The sequence below is a fragment of the Phragmites australis genome, chromosome 16, assembly GCF_958298935.1.
Source record: "Phragmites australis chromosome 16, lpPhrAust1.1, whole genome shotgun sequence".
Classification (NCBI taxonomy): domain Eukaryota; kingdom Viridiplantae; phylum Streptophyta; class Magnoliopsida; order Poales; family Poaceae; genus Phragmites; species Phragmites australis.
Genome location: NC_084936.1, coordinates 8,925,621 through 8,942,116, shown reverse-complemented (window position 1 = coordinate 8,942,116; position 16,496 = coordinate 8,925,621).

Sequence of the window (16,496 nt, the reverse complement as noted above, 5' to 3'; positions counted from 1 at the left end):
ACACCTCATCGGCGGGCCCCTCGGGGGCCCTTCTGGGTCGTCGGGGCACCGAGTGCTCGGGGGTACTGTTCACCTCCCCGAGCACTCTCTCCCGGGCACTCTCGCACGAACCTTCGGGGAACCGAGTGCTCGGGGGCTGCCACGTGCCACCCCGAGCGCTCTCTCCCGAGCACTCTTGCGCTGACCATTCGGGGAACCAAGTGCTCGGGGGCTGCCACGTGCAACCCCGGGCACTCTCTCCCGAGCGCTTTTGCTCGAACCTTCGGGGAACCAAGTGCTCGGGGGCTGCCATGTGCAACCCCGGGCACTCTCTCCCGAGCACTTTTGCACTGACCCTCGGGGAACCGAGCGCTCGGGGGCTGCCGCACGTAGCCCCCCGAGCGCTCTCTCCTGGAACTTAGCTCTTCTGATCATCGGGGGACTAGGGTGCTCGGGGGCGACCGGGCACCTCCCCGAGCACCTTCTTCCCGGCACTTGGACTCTGCGGGTCATCGGGGAAATGGGGTGCTCAGGGACCAGAGGATGTGGCCCCGAGCACCTTCTCCCGGAACTTAGATTTTCCTCATCCCGCAGGAGGGACCTCGCAGGATGGTGACACGTGGCGGACGGCTGGCTTGGCCTCGGGACTCAGGGATCCCCGGTTCCTGATACACCGACAAATATGATTTTAATTTCCCTTATATGTGTGCATACATATGATAAAAGAGAAACATATGCATACTAGACAATATATAGATAGAAAGTTTAAACCATATTATGCATGGAGGTAGCTTAAATGAACAAATGAATTGATAATGATACCAATTAAAATATTTAAGCATTGCATACATTTGGGGACGTGTTGATTTCTCCATGAGACTACAAAAGATACATCTAGCAACATAAATTAGTCTCAAAATTACAAGCTATAGGATATGCTCCCCCTAAATGTGTGCATACAAGTATTGAATACTTGCGACACATGCACTTATTATTAATAACAATGGAAAGGGTACCCTATATATTGGTTCATCGCACATAAAACATACCAATTGTGAAACTAATGCTATGAAAAAACTTACAACTAAAAAATCATGTAGGTTGCTCATAAGAAAGAAAAAACACAAATAATTTACCATATGAAAACCTATATTAAGTATTACAATAAATTAAAATATACTGAAAGGATCGAATGGCCCAAGAGGGGGGTGAATTGGGAGCTAATTAAAACTTCTACCGCTTTCTAAAACAAATAACAACCTTAGCCTATATAAAAGTGAATGCAACTACGTGATTTAAATTAGGACAAGGCAACTAAACAAACAAAATAACTAAGAGAGAGAACGGTAAAGAAAGACTAGCAAGAACAAAGATACTCAAAGTAAAATGCGGGAATGTAAATAGTTAGAGAAGAGAACACCAATTTTTTCCCGAGGTTTCGAGAAGTTGATACTTCCCCCTAGTCCTCGTTGGAGCATCCACCAAGGATGTAGCTCCCCCTTGAGTCACCAAGACTCAAGTGCTCCCTCTTGATCGCCCCTTCTCCATCTCCGGATTGGCGGGCATCAAACCAAGTACATCATCTCTTCTCGGGGCTCCCACAAGTCCTCCAAGAGCTCACCGAGAACACCTCCGATCACCAATACCGTCTAGGTGTTGCCAACCACCAAGAGTAACAAGCTTCAAGCTTCACTTGACAAAGACCAAGCCTAGACAACAGCTAGATGCACACTTGTTACTCTCCAAGCACTAAAGATGTCCTTAATCTTCAACTAAGAACTTAGAATTAACACAAGTGCTCTCTCTTGCTTCTAAATGACACACCAAGTGTATGAGCTGCTACAGGGTCGCAAGATTACAATATGAGACCAAATGAGTAGGTATTTATAGGCTAAGGATCAAGAAATAGCCGTTGACTAACAACCCAGAATTTTTCTTAACGCCGGAAGGTCCGGAGTGAATAACTCTCTCCACGCCGGAATATCCGGTGCTAATACCCCTGACAAAATAGTCGTTAACTGTTTCATTAGCCGTTAAAGCTCTGGCGTTTCATCGGGACTAACGCCGGATCATCTGGCGTATTGAAATCGGCCAGATGATAGTTTGCAACCTTTCTGTATAAAATCATCCGGCGTTTTATCCTTCAGTACGCCGGACCATCCGACGTGTAGAATCAAGCCGAGACTGCACTGCAAAGATTGCTCCGGCGATCTCACCACTCGAACGCCGGACCATCCGGCGCAGACTTCAACAATTTTTCAACTTAGAACTCTTAGGAAAATGCTCCGGTGCTGACAACAATTTTGGCGCCGGACCATCCTGACCAAGCTAAAGAATTTTGCTGACCTCGACCAAAATAAACTCCGGTGAGTACACTCTTCATACAGAGGATCATCCGGTGTGTTGAATTTTCGCTGAATTTATCCAATTCAAACAATCTTGAGTTCTAACTTCTTGAACACTCAATCAAAAGCTTGTATGAGCTACCTAGCTCTAGAAATTCACAAGTGTGCATCAACTATGTCTAGACTCGCTTAGGTTCATCAAACTCCACATCACAAGTTTCTTCAACAAAACCGGTGGCATTGTTGAATACTCGATATGCTTTGGAGTTCGATGCATAGCCAACAAGAAAACCAACATCACAACGTTTTTCAAACTTGCCTAGGCGTTCCTTTTTCTTGTAGATGAAGCACTTACACCCGAACACCTGGAAGTAGGAGACATTGGGTTTTCTCCCAATGAGAAGCTCGTATGGCGTCTTCTTCAATAGTCGGTGGAGGTACACTCGGTTAGATGCATGACACGCCGTATTAATTACTTCCGCCCAAAACTTCTCCGGCGTACCATATTCATCCAACATTGCTCTTGCAAGCGTGATCAAGGTCTTGTTCTTCCTCTCCACCACGCTATTTTGTTGAGGAGTGTAGGTGGATGAAAACTCATGCTTAATGCCTCTATCATCGCAAAAATCTTCAATTTGAGTGTTCTTGAACTCCGTGCCATTGTCACTCCGGATCTTCACAAGTGTGGACTCAAACTCATTTTGAGCCCTCTTTGCGAACTTCTTGAAGATCCCAACGGTCTTGCCCTTGTCATCTAGAAAGAAAGTCCAAGTGTATCTTGTATAATCATCAACAATGACAAGACAGTATAGATTACCACCAAGACTTTTGTAGGTAGTTGGTCCGAAGAGGTCCATATGTAGAAGCTCCAAGGGTCTTGATGTAGATATCATGGACTTGTATGGATGAGAACTTGCAACTTGTTTTCCCGTTTGGCAAGAACTACACAACTTGTCCTTCTCGAAAACCACGTCCTTCAAACCAACCACCATTCCATTCTTGAATACCTTCTTGAGTTGGCTCATCCCAATGTGTGCAAATCGACGATGCCAAAGCCAACCCATAGATGTCTTGACGTAGTCAAGCTTGCTTCATTAGAGGAAAAATCCACAAGATAAATATGCCCATGTCTAAAACCTTTAATGATTAGATCATTATGCTTCTTGCTAGTTATGACAACATCAACATCACTAAATAAGCATGTGAAGCCTAGATCACATAGTTGAGCTACGGAAAGCAAATTGAAGCTAAGCGACTCTACTAAAAGAACATTAGAAATAGAGAGATTATTTGAGATAGCCACCTTACCCAAACCTACCACATTTGCCTTAGAGTTATCACCAAAGGTGACTTTATCATGATCACCCACTTCATCTTCTAGAGAGGTGAACATCGTTACATTGCTGGTCATATGTTGTGTACATCCGCTATCAAGCACCCAATGTTTTTCACCGGCTTTGTAGTTCACCTACACACATGGGATCAAGCTTTTTGTTTAGGTACCCAACCAAGTTTGGTACCTTTCATGTGAGACACAAGAGATTTAGGCACCCAAAGTTGCCTAGGAAGCTTACCCTTAGCTTGAGTTCCAATGAATTTTGCCATGATTTTACCACTTTTAAGCTTATGTAATAGAAAATGATGATCATTAAACGTGAACTTGTATTTAGAAGGAAAAATAGGAAGGGGTTTAGTAGGAATTGGACACTCCCTCGTGTGGTGTCCGGTGACTTGACAATGTTGGCAATATGAACCAACTTCCTTGATGAAACAATTCTTGATCTCCGGTGTCTTCATGACCCTTTTTACCGGGTTAGGGAAGCATCCAAGTCTTTTCTTGTTGTAGTATAAAGCATTCTTCATGAGAATTTCCTTGTACTTGTACTCCCCCTTAATCAACCGGGGCACACAAGACTTGAGACTTGCAACCTTCCCGAGGTTTCGAGAAGTTGGCACTTCCCCTTAGTCCTCGTTGGAGCATCCACCAAGGATGTAGCTCCCCCTTGAGTCACCAAGACTCAAGTGCTCCCTCTTGATTGCCCCTTCTCCATCTCCGGATTGGCGGGCATCAAACCAAGTACATCATCTCTTCCCGAGGCTCCCACAAGTCCTCCAAGAGCTCACCGAGAACACCTCCGATCACCAAGACCGTCTAGGTGTTGCCAACCACCAAGAGTAACAAGCTTCAAGCTTCACTTGACAAAGACCAAGCCTAGACAACAGCTAGATGCACACTTGTTACTCTCCAAGCACTAAAGATGTCCTTAATCTTCAACTAAGAATTTGAAATTAACACAAGTGCTCTCTCTTACTTCTAAATGGCACACCAAGTGTATGAGCTGCTACAGGGTCGCAAGATTACAATATGAGACCAAATGAGTAGGTATTTATAGGCTAAGGATCAAGAAATAGCCGTTGACTAACAACCCAGAATTTTTCTTAACGCCGGAAGGTCCGGAGTGAATAACTCTCTCCACGCCGGAATATCCAGTGCTAATACCCCTGACAAACTAGCCGTTAACTGTTCCATTAGCCATTAAAGCTCCGGCGTTTCATCCGGACTAACGCCGGATCATCCGGCGCATTGAAATCGGTCAGATGATAGTTTGCAGCCTTTCTGTATAGAATCATCCGGTGTTTTATCCTTCAGTACGCCGGACCATCCGGCGTGTAGAATCAAGCCGAGACTGCACTGCAAAGATTGCTCTGGCGATCTCACCACTCGAACGCCGGACCATCCGGCGCGGACTTCAACAATTTTTCATCTCAGAACTCTTAGGAAAATGGTCCGGTGCTGACAACAATTTTGGCACCGGACCATCCTGACCAAGCTAAAGAATTCTGCTGACCTCGACCAAAATAAACTCCGGTGAGTACACTCTTCATACAGAGGATCATCCGGTGTGTTGAATTTTCGCTGAATTTATCCAATTCAAACAATCTAGAGTTCTAACTTCTTGGACACTTAACCAAAAGCTTGTATGAGCTACCTAGCTCTAGAAATTCACAAGTGTGTATCAACTATGTCTAGACTCAGCTAGGTCAAGCTACAACTCTTAACCTCCCTTTATAGTACGATCAAAAGACTAAAAAGAAATAGAACATATACTACTCTAAGTGTCATTCATCTCCTTGTGACACTTAGAACTAGAAGATCCTTACTCTTCATGCACTTGTCCTTTGATCGTCCATATAAGCGCTTAAAGGGCCAAGAGACTCAAAGCATCATTGTGAACTAAGTTTTTCTTTTTCTTTGATACCGTTCAAAACACATATGTTAGTCACAATAATACGGTTGTCATGAATCACCGAAACTCTTACCACTTACCTAGGGGCCTAGATGCTACATATGCACACACGATCCTAGACAAGGCAAATAAGCTACAACTATTGAAAGATTTTTCACATAGCTTCATTACCTTTTTTACCTTTGGATAGAGATTTGGGTATATGATGATTATGATCTTCATTGAAGTATCCAATCTTGAATACTTGGCTTCTTTGCTTAAACTTTAACTTCATCTTGTGAGCCAAGTTTCCAAATCCCCATAGTCGTATCAGGCTTTAAGTCTTCTTTGGAATCCAAGTCGATTGGGGCTCTTTCATGTTGGTGGTGACTTCCTTGGACACCCAAATAGGTTGGTTCCACCCCCGGTCCTTTCTCCCAACTATATGTGCAACCATCTTGCCATTGTTCATCTTCTTAAGCTTGTAGTGGTTGCTTTTGGTCTTGATCTTATAGTTGGGCTTGGTGTAGATGTTAGAGGTCTTGTTGGAGAGGTTCATGACCTTCTTCTTCTCTTTGATCTCTTTCTTGACTTGCTTGCATTGGAAGAACTTGTTGCCTTCTTGGTGGCACTTGAAGCATATCACGGTGGACCCCTCCGCAAGTATCTTCACCATGGTAGCATGGTTATCTTGAGGAGGTTGGACATGGTTCTTACTTTTTAATCTTGCCAAGTCTTGGTTAAGCTCATCATTTTCTTGTGCAATGAGTTCATTAGATGATTTTACAATAACATTCTTAATGCATATGTCATTGCAAAGGGGTGAGCTAGATAAATCAATCAAATCATTACGAGAAGTAGAAGCATCTACCTTAGATTTGAAATTAAAGAGAGAGGTAGATTGATTCAAATGAGCCTTAGTTTGATATGCAATGCACTTAAATTTAGCCTTAATCTCTTCATGCTCCTGGTTTAGCAAATTGAATTTACTCAATAATTGTTCATAATTAAAAACAAATGTAGTATGAATGTCATTAAGCGCATTGAATTTCTTAAGTTATTTTGATTGTTTTTTAAGGGTCCTTTGTTGTTCATTGATCAAATGAAGTTCTTCTTGAGAGGGAGAATCATCATCGGATTCATCACTACTTACATCACTATCCATACCTTTGATCATAAGACACTTGTGAGATAACTTAGATGATGATGACTTGCATAATGATGACCTTGAGAAAGAGCCCTATTAGGCTATGCTACAATCTCCCCCCTTTTTGGTGATTAATAGGGTGAAAATGGCCTAATTAGATCATGATTGTGATTTTGGTGATTAATGATAATATAGTTATTGGGACTAATATGTTTGTCAAGAATATATGTTAGTAGGTTTCATGGATGTTATCGGTGTATTGAGTAAAGGGGTACCTTGGTTAATGGGCCCCGTCGAGGACTTAACGACTAGAGGTGTATATTTCCCAAAAATTGGCCGATTGTGCGACTAGGATATGACCCCAATGACCAGTATAACGTTTACGCGACCAGTCTCCATACACTGTCGCATAAACCCATGACCAGCCCCACTGGTCGCAGGATCAAATTTAACATAACCTGTCCAAAGTATATTTATTGACATCCACTCAAGTATTTTCCTTCCCTAGGCTCCAGCTCCAGTGGATGAAGTCATGGACGACGTAGAGGGGCATTGTCATGTCCCGTAGCATTAAATGTTGTGGGGCAAAACGTTGCAGATCTGCACGGCGGTGGACGATGGATGGGACGTCATCTGTATCCTAATCAGGCAAGTGGACGGGGACGGCGCAGAAGGGCATTGTATCGTCCCGTAGTATTGAATGTTATGGAGTGGGACTTTGCAGGTTAGCACGGCGGTGCATGGTGACAAGATATATAGAGCCTTTAGAGCAAGTGGGCATGCCTTATCCTCCATAATGATGGTTTAGGTTAGATATTAGGATGAGCAGAAGTTTTCTGTTTGGACCCACATGTAAGTTCTCCTCCTCTCTATTATATAAAGGGATGAGGACCCTATGTGTATGGGAGGGAGATAAAGTTTGGCAACTAGCTAGAACATCATCTGTAATCAACTGAGATCCTCCATAACACACAGGATGTAGGGCTATAATCCTTCGGGAGGCCCGAACCTCTATAACTCCCCGTGTCCCTGAGTTCACCGTCTGCACACACATCCAGTTCCTGAAACATCGTTCACGCACCCACTGTCCAGCATACCTTGAAATCATTGTTAGGGATTAACCCTCGACATTTGGCGCACTAGGTAGAGGGGCGTGTTTCGTCGTTTTAGCAAGTTTGAAAAAACTTAACCAAGCCACCCATGCCCGAATCCAACGCAACCGCTGAGTCCCGTGCCGAGGACCCCGGCCGTAGTGAGGTGTTCATCATGGGGTACCACCCAGATGAACCCGGTGTGCTCCAGGTATGAGACATCGAGCCAAAGTCCGGGAGCTCTGAGACCCAACGCAAAGTCTGCATGGCGGACCATGTAGTAGGGAGCGCTGGAGGCCCCTATGCCTCAAATGCCAGTGGCCAACCCCCGGCTTTATGCCCAGAGAGAAACCAACTTGGCGCCGAACAGGCAGGTGCTTCCAGATAGCCCCTACATCTCCAGCGCCGTCCTGAGAAGCCCTTACACAAGGCGCAGTATACGGTGGTGTCGTCACCTAGGCCATCACGCCGCCCGAACGCCAGGGGCTCCCCACCTTGCGACTTACCTCCGCTCCGCGCCCAGCATCACGACTACGAGACCATGATGTCGACATAGTACCTACAGACTTTGTTGGTCTTCCTCAGCAACCCACTGGCACCTGTACCGGAGGGCTCTCCTGTGGCACCATGGCTGCGTGATCTCACCCTCCTGGCCGAGGCCGCTGATGCCAGACCACATCAACATGTACCGCACCCATCACAAGGTCCGGTGAGGGTCATGGTCGCCAAGGGTCACGGTAGGACCCACGATAGAATAGGTCTCGTGCTCCCCCAACCACAGGGAGTACCCGTGGACTATCGCCACATCAGGGCAGCCAACCCTCCGACCTACGCAACTCTCTACACCAACATGATCTCCGTGGTGTGATCCAGAGCCAGGTGGCCACTAGAGAGCAGGAGGGCAGGGCTCGGTAGGAGCAGGAAAGGGGCAAGCAACCCTACTGCACGCCTTCCCCGTACAGTGAGGCATCAGACAGCTCCACCCTATCGCCGGGACCCTGAGACCGCCGTCTCTCCGCCCGGGCACGTGGTGTCGCCCATCAACGAGTGTCTCCCCCTTATGGGACAGGGTGTAACACCCTATCCACCAGGTTACAGGAAGTGCGCTGGCCGAATAAGTTCTGACCGATCCTAGCCGAGAAGCATGATGACTCGACCAACCCGGAAGAGTTCTTGTAGATCTACATAACCATGGTGCAGGCTGCGGGAGGCCATGGGAAGGTCATAGCCAACTACTTCCCTACTGCCCTGACTGATTCCGCCCAGTCTTAGTTGATGAACCTCCCCCATGGGTCGGTTCACTCCTGGGAGGACTTGTGTGACCAGTTCGCTACCAACTTTCAGGGGACCTACGCCCGACCAGGGGTTGAGGATGACCTATATTAGGTCCGACAGCGACAAGGTGATCCGTTGTGAGACTTCATGCAGCATTTCACTGAACGCTAGAACACCATTCCAAGGATCACTGGAGAATCTGTGATCATGGCGTTCAAGCAGGGGGTCAAAGACTAGAAAATGGTCGAGAAGCTGGCCACCCGGGTAATCCGAAGCACAACCAAGCTCTTCGAGCTCGCGGACAAGTGTGCGTAGGCCGCCAAGGCCTGAGAGCAACAGATCGATGCCAGGCAGTGACCTGCATCCAACTGGCCCGCACCTTCCAAAGGGGTCGACCAGAAGGATAAGAAGAGCAAGCGCAAGGCCGGACCTCCCTGAGGTCTTGGCGGTCGAGCAAACCAGCCTAACACACTGGTGCTTCAAAAAGAAAGATGAGAAAAAGGGTCGGGGCTACTACCCAATCCACTGTACAGACGCCCATGACCTGACTGAGTGCAAGGTCATGTGAGGCATCAACAACAAGGAGCTCGGAGAGCACAAGCACAAGCACGACAATGACGATAAGGACGGGGCCGACCCCGACCAGTCAACACTGGGATACCAGCAGGCTGATCACATGGTTCATCACATCTTTTGAGGTGCCGTGACATATTCCTCTAATAGGAAATACAAGTTAGTTGTCCGGGAGGTGTGGGCAACCGCATCAGACTCGAGCCCGCGCCTGAAGTGATCGGAGGTCCCGCTCACTTTCAGTCAGGTCGACCACCCCGCGTGCATCAGGTACCCTGGTCGCTACCCTATCTTTGTTGAACCTACAGTGCAGAACATCCGGCTGGGCCGCATACTCATTGACAGAGGAAGCTCGATCAACCTCCTCTTCGCTGATGTACTGGACGCCCTGCAGATTGCGAGAAGCTCATTAAAGCCATCTCCACCTTTCTTTGGGATCACCCCGGGCTCCTCGGCCAAGCCGCTAGGGAAAATTGAGTTGCCCGTCACCTTTGGCTCGCCGGACAACTTCATAACCGAAAGGATTCTTTTTGATGTGGCTAACTTTGGGATTGCATATAACGCGATCCTTAGATGACTAGTGATGGCCCAGTTTATGGCCATTGCCCACTATGCATACCAGGCGATCAAAATCCCTGGACCAACATGGGCCATCACCATTGCTGGCAACGCCGAAACAGCCCTGCACTGTGATAAAAGGAGCCTCAACATGGTTGAACTGACTCCTATGTCATTGCCAGCCTAAATGATCGGCTCAAGGCAGTGAGTCTGGATGACACCGACCCGACCAAGTTGGTCCAGAAAAGAGTCGTGCTAGACCCTAAATAGAAACTCGCGCTCATCACCTTCCTCCTAGCGAACACAGACGCCTTTTCATAGAATCTGTCTGATTTACCCGGAGTCCCCAGAGATGTGATTGAGCACAAGTTGTCTATGCGACCAGATGCACAACCAGTAAAGCAGAAGGCGTGTCGATTTGCGGCTGACCAGAAGGAAGCACTTTGTCAGGAGATCGACAAGCTCTTGGAAACAGGCTTCATCCGGGAGGTGCAGTATCCAGAATGGTTGGCTAACCCAGTCATGGTCCGGAAGAACAATGGTAAGTGGAGAATGTGCGTTGACTTCACCGACCTCAACAAGGCGTGCCCAAAAGATCTTTTCCCACTTCCCCGAATCGATCAGCTAGTTGACTCAACTACCAGCAGCGATCTATTATGTTTCTTAGATGCTCAATCGGGGTACCATCAAATTAGTATGTATAGGGAAGATGAGTAAAAAAATAGCTTTTATTACACCCTTTGGGGTCTTTTGCTATGTTGAAATTCCTTTTGGCTTAAAAAGCATCAGTGCCACATACCAACGGTGTATTCAACTCGTTCTTCGACCACAGCTCGGAATTAACGTCGAGGCATACGTAGACGATGTGGTCATCAAGAGCAAGACTAAGACAGACATGGTCGCAGATCTCCAAGAACATTTGACAATCTTTGGAAGTTCCGCATGAAGTTGAACCCGGAGAAGTGTACGTTCGGGTTCTGTCAAGGAAATTGCTCGAATTCCTCGTGTCTCAACGAGAGATAGAGGCAAGGCCTGACAAGATTAGGGTCATCGACCAGATGTGATCCCCGACCAGGTTAAAGAAGGTTTAGAAGATAACATGATGCATTGCTAGTCTTGCTATATGTTACCTCAACACCAGAGGTCGCAAGCGTGATCCTGGTCATCGAGCGGGAAGGCCTCCAGTGACCAATATATTACATCAGTGAGGTCTTGCATGATACAAAGGCTCAATACCCACAGGCTCAGAAACTGCTATACACCATCCTGATAGCCTCTCGCAAGCTCAGACACTACTTTCAAGCTCACAAAATTAAGGTGATTTCCTCATTCTCAATTAGGAAAATTCTCCATAATAGAGATGCGGCAGGAAGAATAGCAAAATGGGCAGTAGAGCTCAAGGGATTTGATCTCCAGTTCATCCCCTGAACTTCTATCAATTCCCAGGCGTTGGGTGATTTTGTAGTCAAGTGGTCGTCCTTCAAGCCCGAGTAGGTACAGCGACTAGAGGCAAACAAGCACTGGACCATGCACTTCAATAGATCATTCACACTAAAGGGAGCCAGGGCAGGAGTGGTTCTGACCTCACCTACTGGTGACATCCTCAGATACGTAGTTCAATTATATATTCTAGCCACTAATAACACTGCTGAATATGAGGACCTCTTGTTCGGAATGCGAGAAGCCTCCGCACTTGGGATTAAATGACTGTTAGTGATAGGGAACTTGCTACTAGTTGTGAACTAGGTGCAAAAGAAGTTTTAGTGCTCTGACCTGACAATGGCAGCATACCTCGTTGAAGTGAGAAGACTAGAGCGACGCTTCATCAGCTTTGAGGTCAAGCACATCCCTCGCAAGGACAACTTCCTAGCCGATGAGTTGGCTCGTCTATTTTCTTCTCATGAACCTATCCCGATCGAAGTCTTGGAAGAAAGACTCTCATGACCATCCACGCGGTCTCGGGCCAAGGTGAAGGGATGCTCTGCTTTGAAACGGAGCACCTGAGGCAACACCTTTGGAGGCAACGCCTCCTTCGGTGCCATCGACCTCGGGCGGCCATCATGTGGTCACCCTACCGGATTTGGGTATGACCTGGATGGATCAGAACTTAGACTACCTTCATAATCGAGTAGTCCCTGATGAGGATGCATCAGCAGAAAAGGTCTCACGGTAGGCCCGCAGATACTCCTGATAGAGGGACGACTCTATCGCCGAGGGAGCAACGACCTTTTACTGAAATGCATCACTTAGGAAGAGGGGAGCACAATGCTCTCTAATATTCATAGAGACATATGTGGTAGCCACGCTTCATACCGCACCCTGGTCGGAAAAGCTTTCTGGTAACGATTCTATTGGCCCACTGCCCTTCAGGATGCCTGCGAGCTATTGAAATGGTGTGAGTTGTGTCAGTACCATGGCTGAAATACCAACCAACTAGCCCAAGCACTACAAACCATACCACTCTCTTGGCCTTTTGCTGTCTAGGGGCTAGATATCGTGAGACCGTTCCCCAAAGCCCCAGGCGGTTTTGAATTCCTGTTCGTGGCCATCGACAAGTTCACTAAGTGGATCAAGGCTAAACCCATCAGGAAGATCACCACCACGGTGGCGATTAAGTTCATACGAGAGTTGGTAGTGCGATTTGACAGCCCAAACCATATAATCACAGACAACAAAGCTCAGTTTGCCAATAGTTCTTTCCAAGAATACTCCGAAGAAATTGGGACCAAGATTTGCTATGCGTCTATGGCTCACTCCCAAAGCAACGGACAGGTTGAAAGGGTGAATATGATGATACTACAAGGGATCAAAACCCGGGTCTTTGATCGGATTAAAAAATATTCAAGACGTTGGGTGGACGAACTCCCTACAGTACTTTGATCGATGCAAACGACCCCTAGCCAGACTACAGCCGAAACCCCTTTCTTCTTGGTTTTTGGTGCTGAAGCAATGCTCCCCTCAGAAATTTCCCTCCAGTCGCCTCAAGTTAGCAACTACTCGAACGACGAACAGGTGGCGCGACGAGATAATGACGTAAACCTGATCGAAGAGTTCTATGATCGTGCTCTGATTCGAGCCGCCCGATATCAGCAGAGCCTCAGACGCTACCACAACCGGAAGGTGCGAGAATGAACACTAGTCGTACGACCTTGTCCTTAGGTAAATTCAGAATAAGGCCTGTTAGAATAAACTCTCCCTCAAGTTGGAGGGGCCCTACAAAATGGTCGATGTCACCCGATCTAGTGCGGTCAAGTTAGCCATAGAAGACAGCCGTGAACTACACAACTCATAGAACATCGCCCTGTTGTGCAAGTTATATGTGTAGGGCCACTCAAAAACGGGCCTATTTCTCTATTTTGTAGGACCTTTCAGACAAGCGTGGAATACGACATGTAAGTTCTCAAATTCAAAAAACCAGACTCCCTATTTTGCAGGACTTCCCGACTAGCAACGAGCTCTCGACAGATTGGTTCTCCGACCACAGCATGCGATAATACTTGACAGCTACTAAGGAACTTGGCGACCACTGCGCCAAACAACAAGGTGGACAGAGACCCCAGAACAGTCAAAGCCCCATGCCACATGCATGCGCGATGACCGGGGTACGAGCGGCCAGAAAGAACAACCACAAGGCCACAAGTTCTCACTCGGTCCTAGCGCTGGTCGCCACCAATGAACTTGTCAAGCTATGATCTGTTCTACGCCCCAAGAACCTAACTAGTGAGCGAGATGGGACAATGAGAGCCAACTTGTCGCATCAACACTGGGAAGGTTTTATGAAAACTCCAAATAGTGGTCCGAGCCAATCGGTCCGAAAAACCGCGGGACTGCTATTTGGTCCTCCGGCCATCGGTGAGGCCTTGGGAGGGGGGCGGAACAAAGATGAACATCATAAAACTCCAGCATTTTCCATTCATAAAGAGGATAGGTTACAAGCCAACTAGTTACATCCGATTGGGCTAACTATCCTAGTACATGTCTGTCCAATGCTCCCTGACTCAAGTGACTAACGCGAAGTTGATAGAAAGAGTCTGTTGGACTCTCGCCTCTATCTACCTCTGAACGATTCAAGGAACCTCTTATACTCCTCCCTGGAATGGTAGCTCACCACTCTAGGGATCGGACGATGACCTGCATAAGGGCTAGGGAAGGTGGCCGACGCAAAAGCCCTGTTGGAGCTGATGACCAGCTCCGGTGCATCCTGAAGACCTCCCTTCCGCTTCATCTCTGACTCTTCCTCTTCACCGATCTCTTTCTCTAGAGTCCGGGAGCTCCGAGACCCAACACGAAGTCTACATGGAGGACCATGTAGCAAGGGTGCTGGAGGGCCGCACACCTCAAACACTGGCGGCGAACCCTCAGCTTTACGCCTAGAGGGAAACCAGCCTAGCGCCAGACACGCAGGTGCTTCAAGATAGCCCTCACATCCCTAGTGCTGTCATAATGCATCGTGCCCATCGCAAGGTCCGGTGAGGGTCACGGTCGTCGAGGGTCACAGCATGGCCCATAGTGGAATAGGTCTCGTGCTCCCCCTATCATTGTCAGGGATTAACCCTCGACAGATACAATACATGAAGAAGCCACTGAAGCCCGAACAAAGTTAGATTGAATTGGAAAAATCCCAGGAAGATTTACCTCATCGGTTGGTCCGGTGCAGAGGAGTTTGCATTCTCCGGAGCATTGTATTCAGAGGCTGATAGCCTCACTGGATAGTCCGGTGAATAGGACATGAGACCACCAGAGTGTTTCTGACAAATAGGGAGAAGACTAAGGACCTCACTGGATAGTTCGGTGATCTGCCCTAACACTGGAGTATTTCATGTAGAGAAGAATGCAAGTACAGAAAACTGAAGATCAACCCACCAGATGATCTGGTGCTTGGTTTGTGCACACTGGATTATAGCACCAGGGCATTTCTTTCAGAGGCGACAGCAAGTGTTGAAGAATGAAGAACAACCCACCAGAAGGTCTGGTGCTCTAAAGATCAATGCACCAGAGCATTTCTTGCAGAGAAGAAGTGGCGCGATCTAGCTCAAGTTAACCCACCGAAAGGTCCGGTGATGGATTTGAAGATCTCACTGGAGTATCTGGTGTTCTCAGAGGTATTGAGTGGAGTTCCAACGGCTAGATTATGAGGTTGTACTCACTAGATGATCCGATGTTAGTACTACTATTCTCACTGGATCATCCGATGTTAATAGCTTTTCTGAGCTATTGAAAAAATGGCTAGTTGGCGGGTTTGAGGCTATAAATATCCCTCTACTTAGTCATTTGAAGGTATGTCATGCAGCTAGAGTCTAGAGAAAGCTTATACACACTTGAGAAGACATCCAAGTCACTAAAGTGCGTAAAATAATCATCCAAGGCGATTAAGCACAAGATTAGAGAGTCTTTTGTGATTATAGGCCTAGAGTGAGTTGTAGCTAGGTGCTACAGCTTGAAGAAGGGATCAAGGAGTGATCCTAACTTGTACCAAGAGGTATGTCGGCACTTTAGAGTCTTGGTGACTCGTCGGTAAGCTTGTTGACCCTTCGACTTGGTGTGGAGCGGTGGCAAGATATGTGTACGGAGACGCGGAGACCCTTGCATTGATGACTCAAACTCCTAAGTGATCACAGCAGCAAGTGACCTGAAGAGAGACTAGTGGTAAGACCTTGCCTTGGTGGTTTGGTGACTCATCCAGATTGAGGCCTTGCCTTAGTGGCTTGGTGTCTCAAGAGTCATGACCGGGTGCTGACCAGGAGTATATCCTTGGCGGGGCTCCAACATGGACTAGGGGTAGCATTCATGCCGTCGATACCATGGGATAAAAATCCCTTGTGTCGAGTTTGCTCGCTCTACATTATTTATGTTTCCGTATTTACATACTTGCAATTTACCTTTGCACATTTATCTTCCTAAAGTAGTTGGCTAGGATTGGCTATAGGTTGCAAAAATCTTTTGAGCGGTAGAGTAGACACACTGGATAAATCTAGAGCACATTTAGATATAAATTGAGATAAGTTTATCTTGTGAAATTTTGGAGCCAATTTGGTTTAGGTTTCTAAGTGTCCTAATTCACCCTCCCCTTTCTTAGGACGTAACTGATCCTCAACCTCAAATAAGAATCAAACTCCATTGGCAATGCTTCACAAAAGAATAGACGAAAAACATTCAATGTATCTCATAAAAAACAACTCATTCATGCATTTCTTGATGTAAAATTATTAAGGACAATATCGAGATCAATGTTGTCCAAGACATTCTTCTCATTGCAGCACATAGCCAAGCCATTCAATCTTTCCTGTGACATAGTTGACCTCAA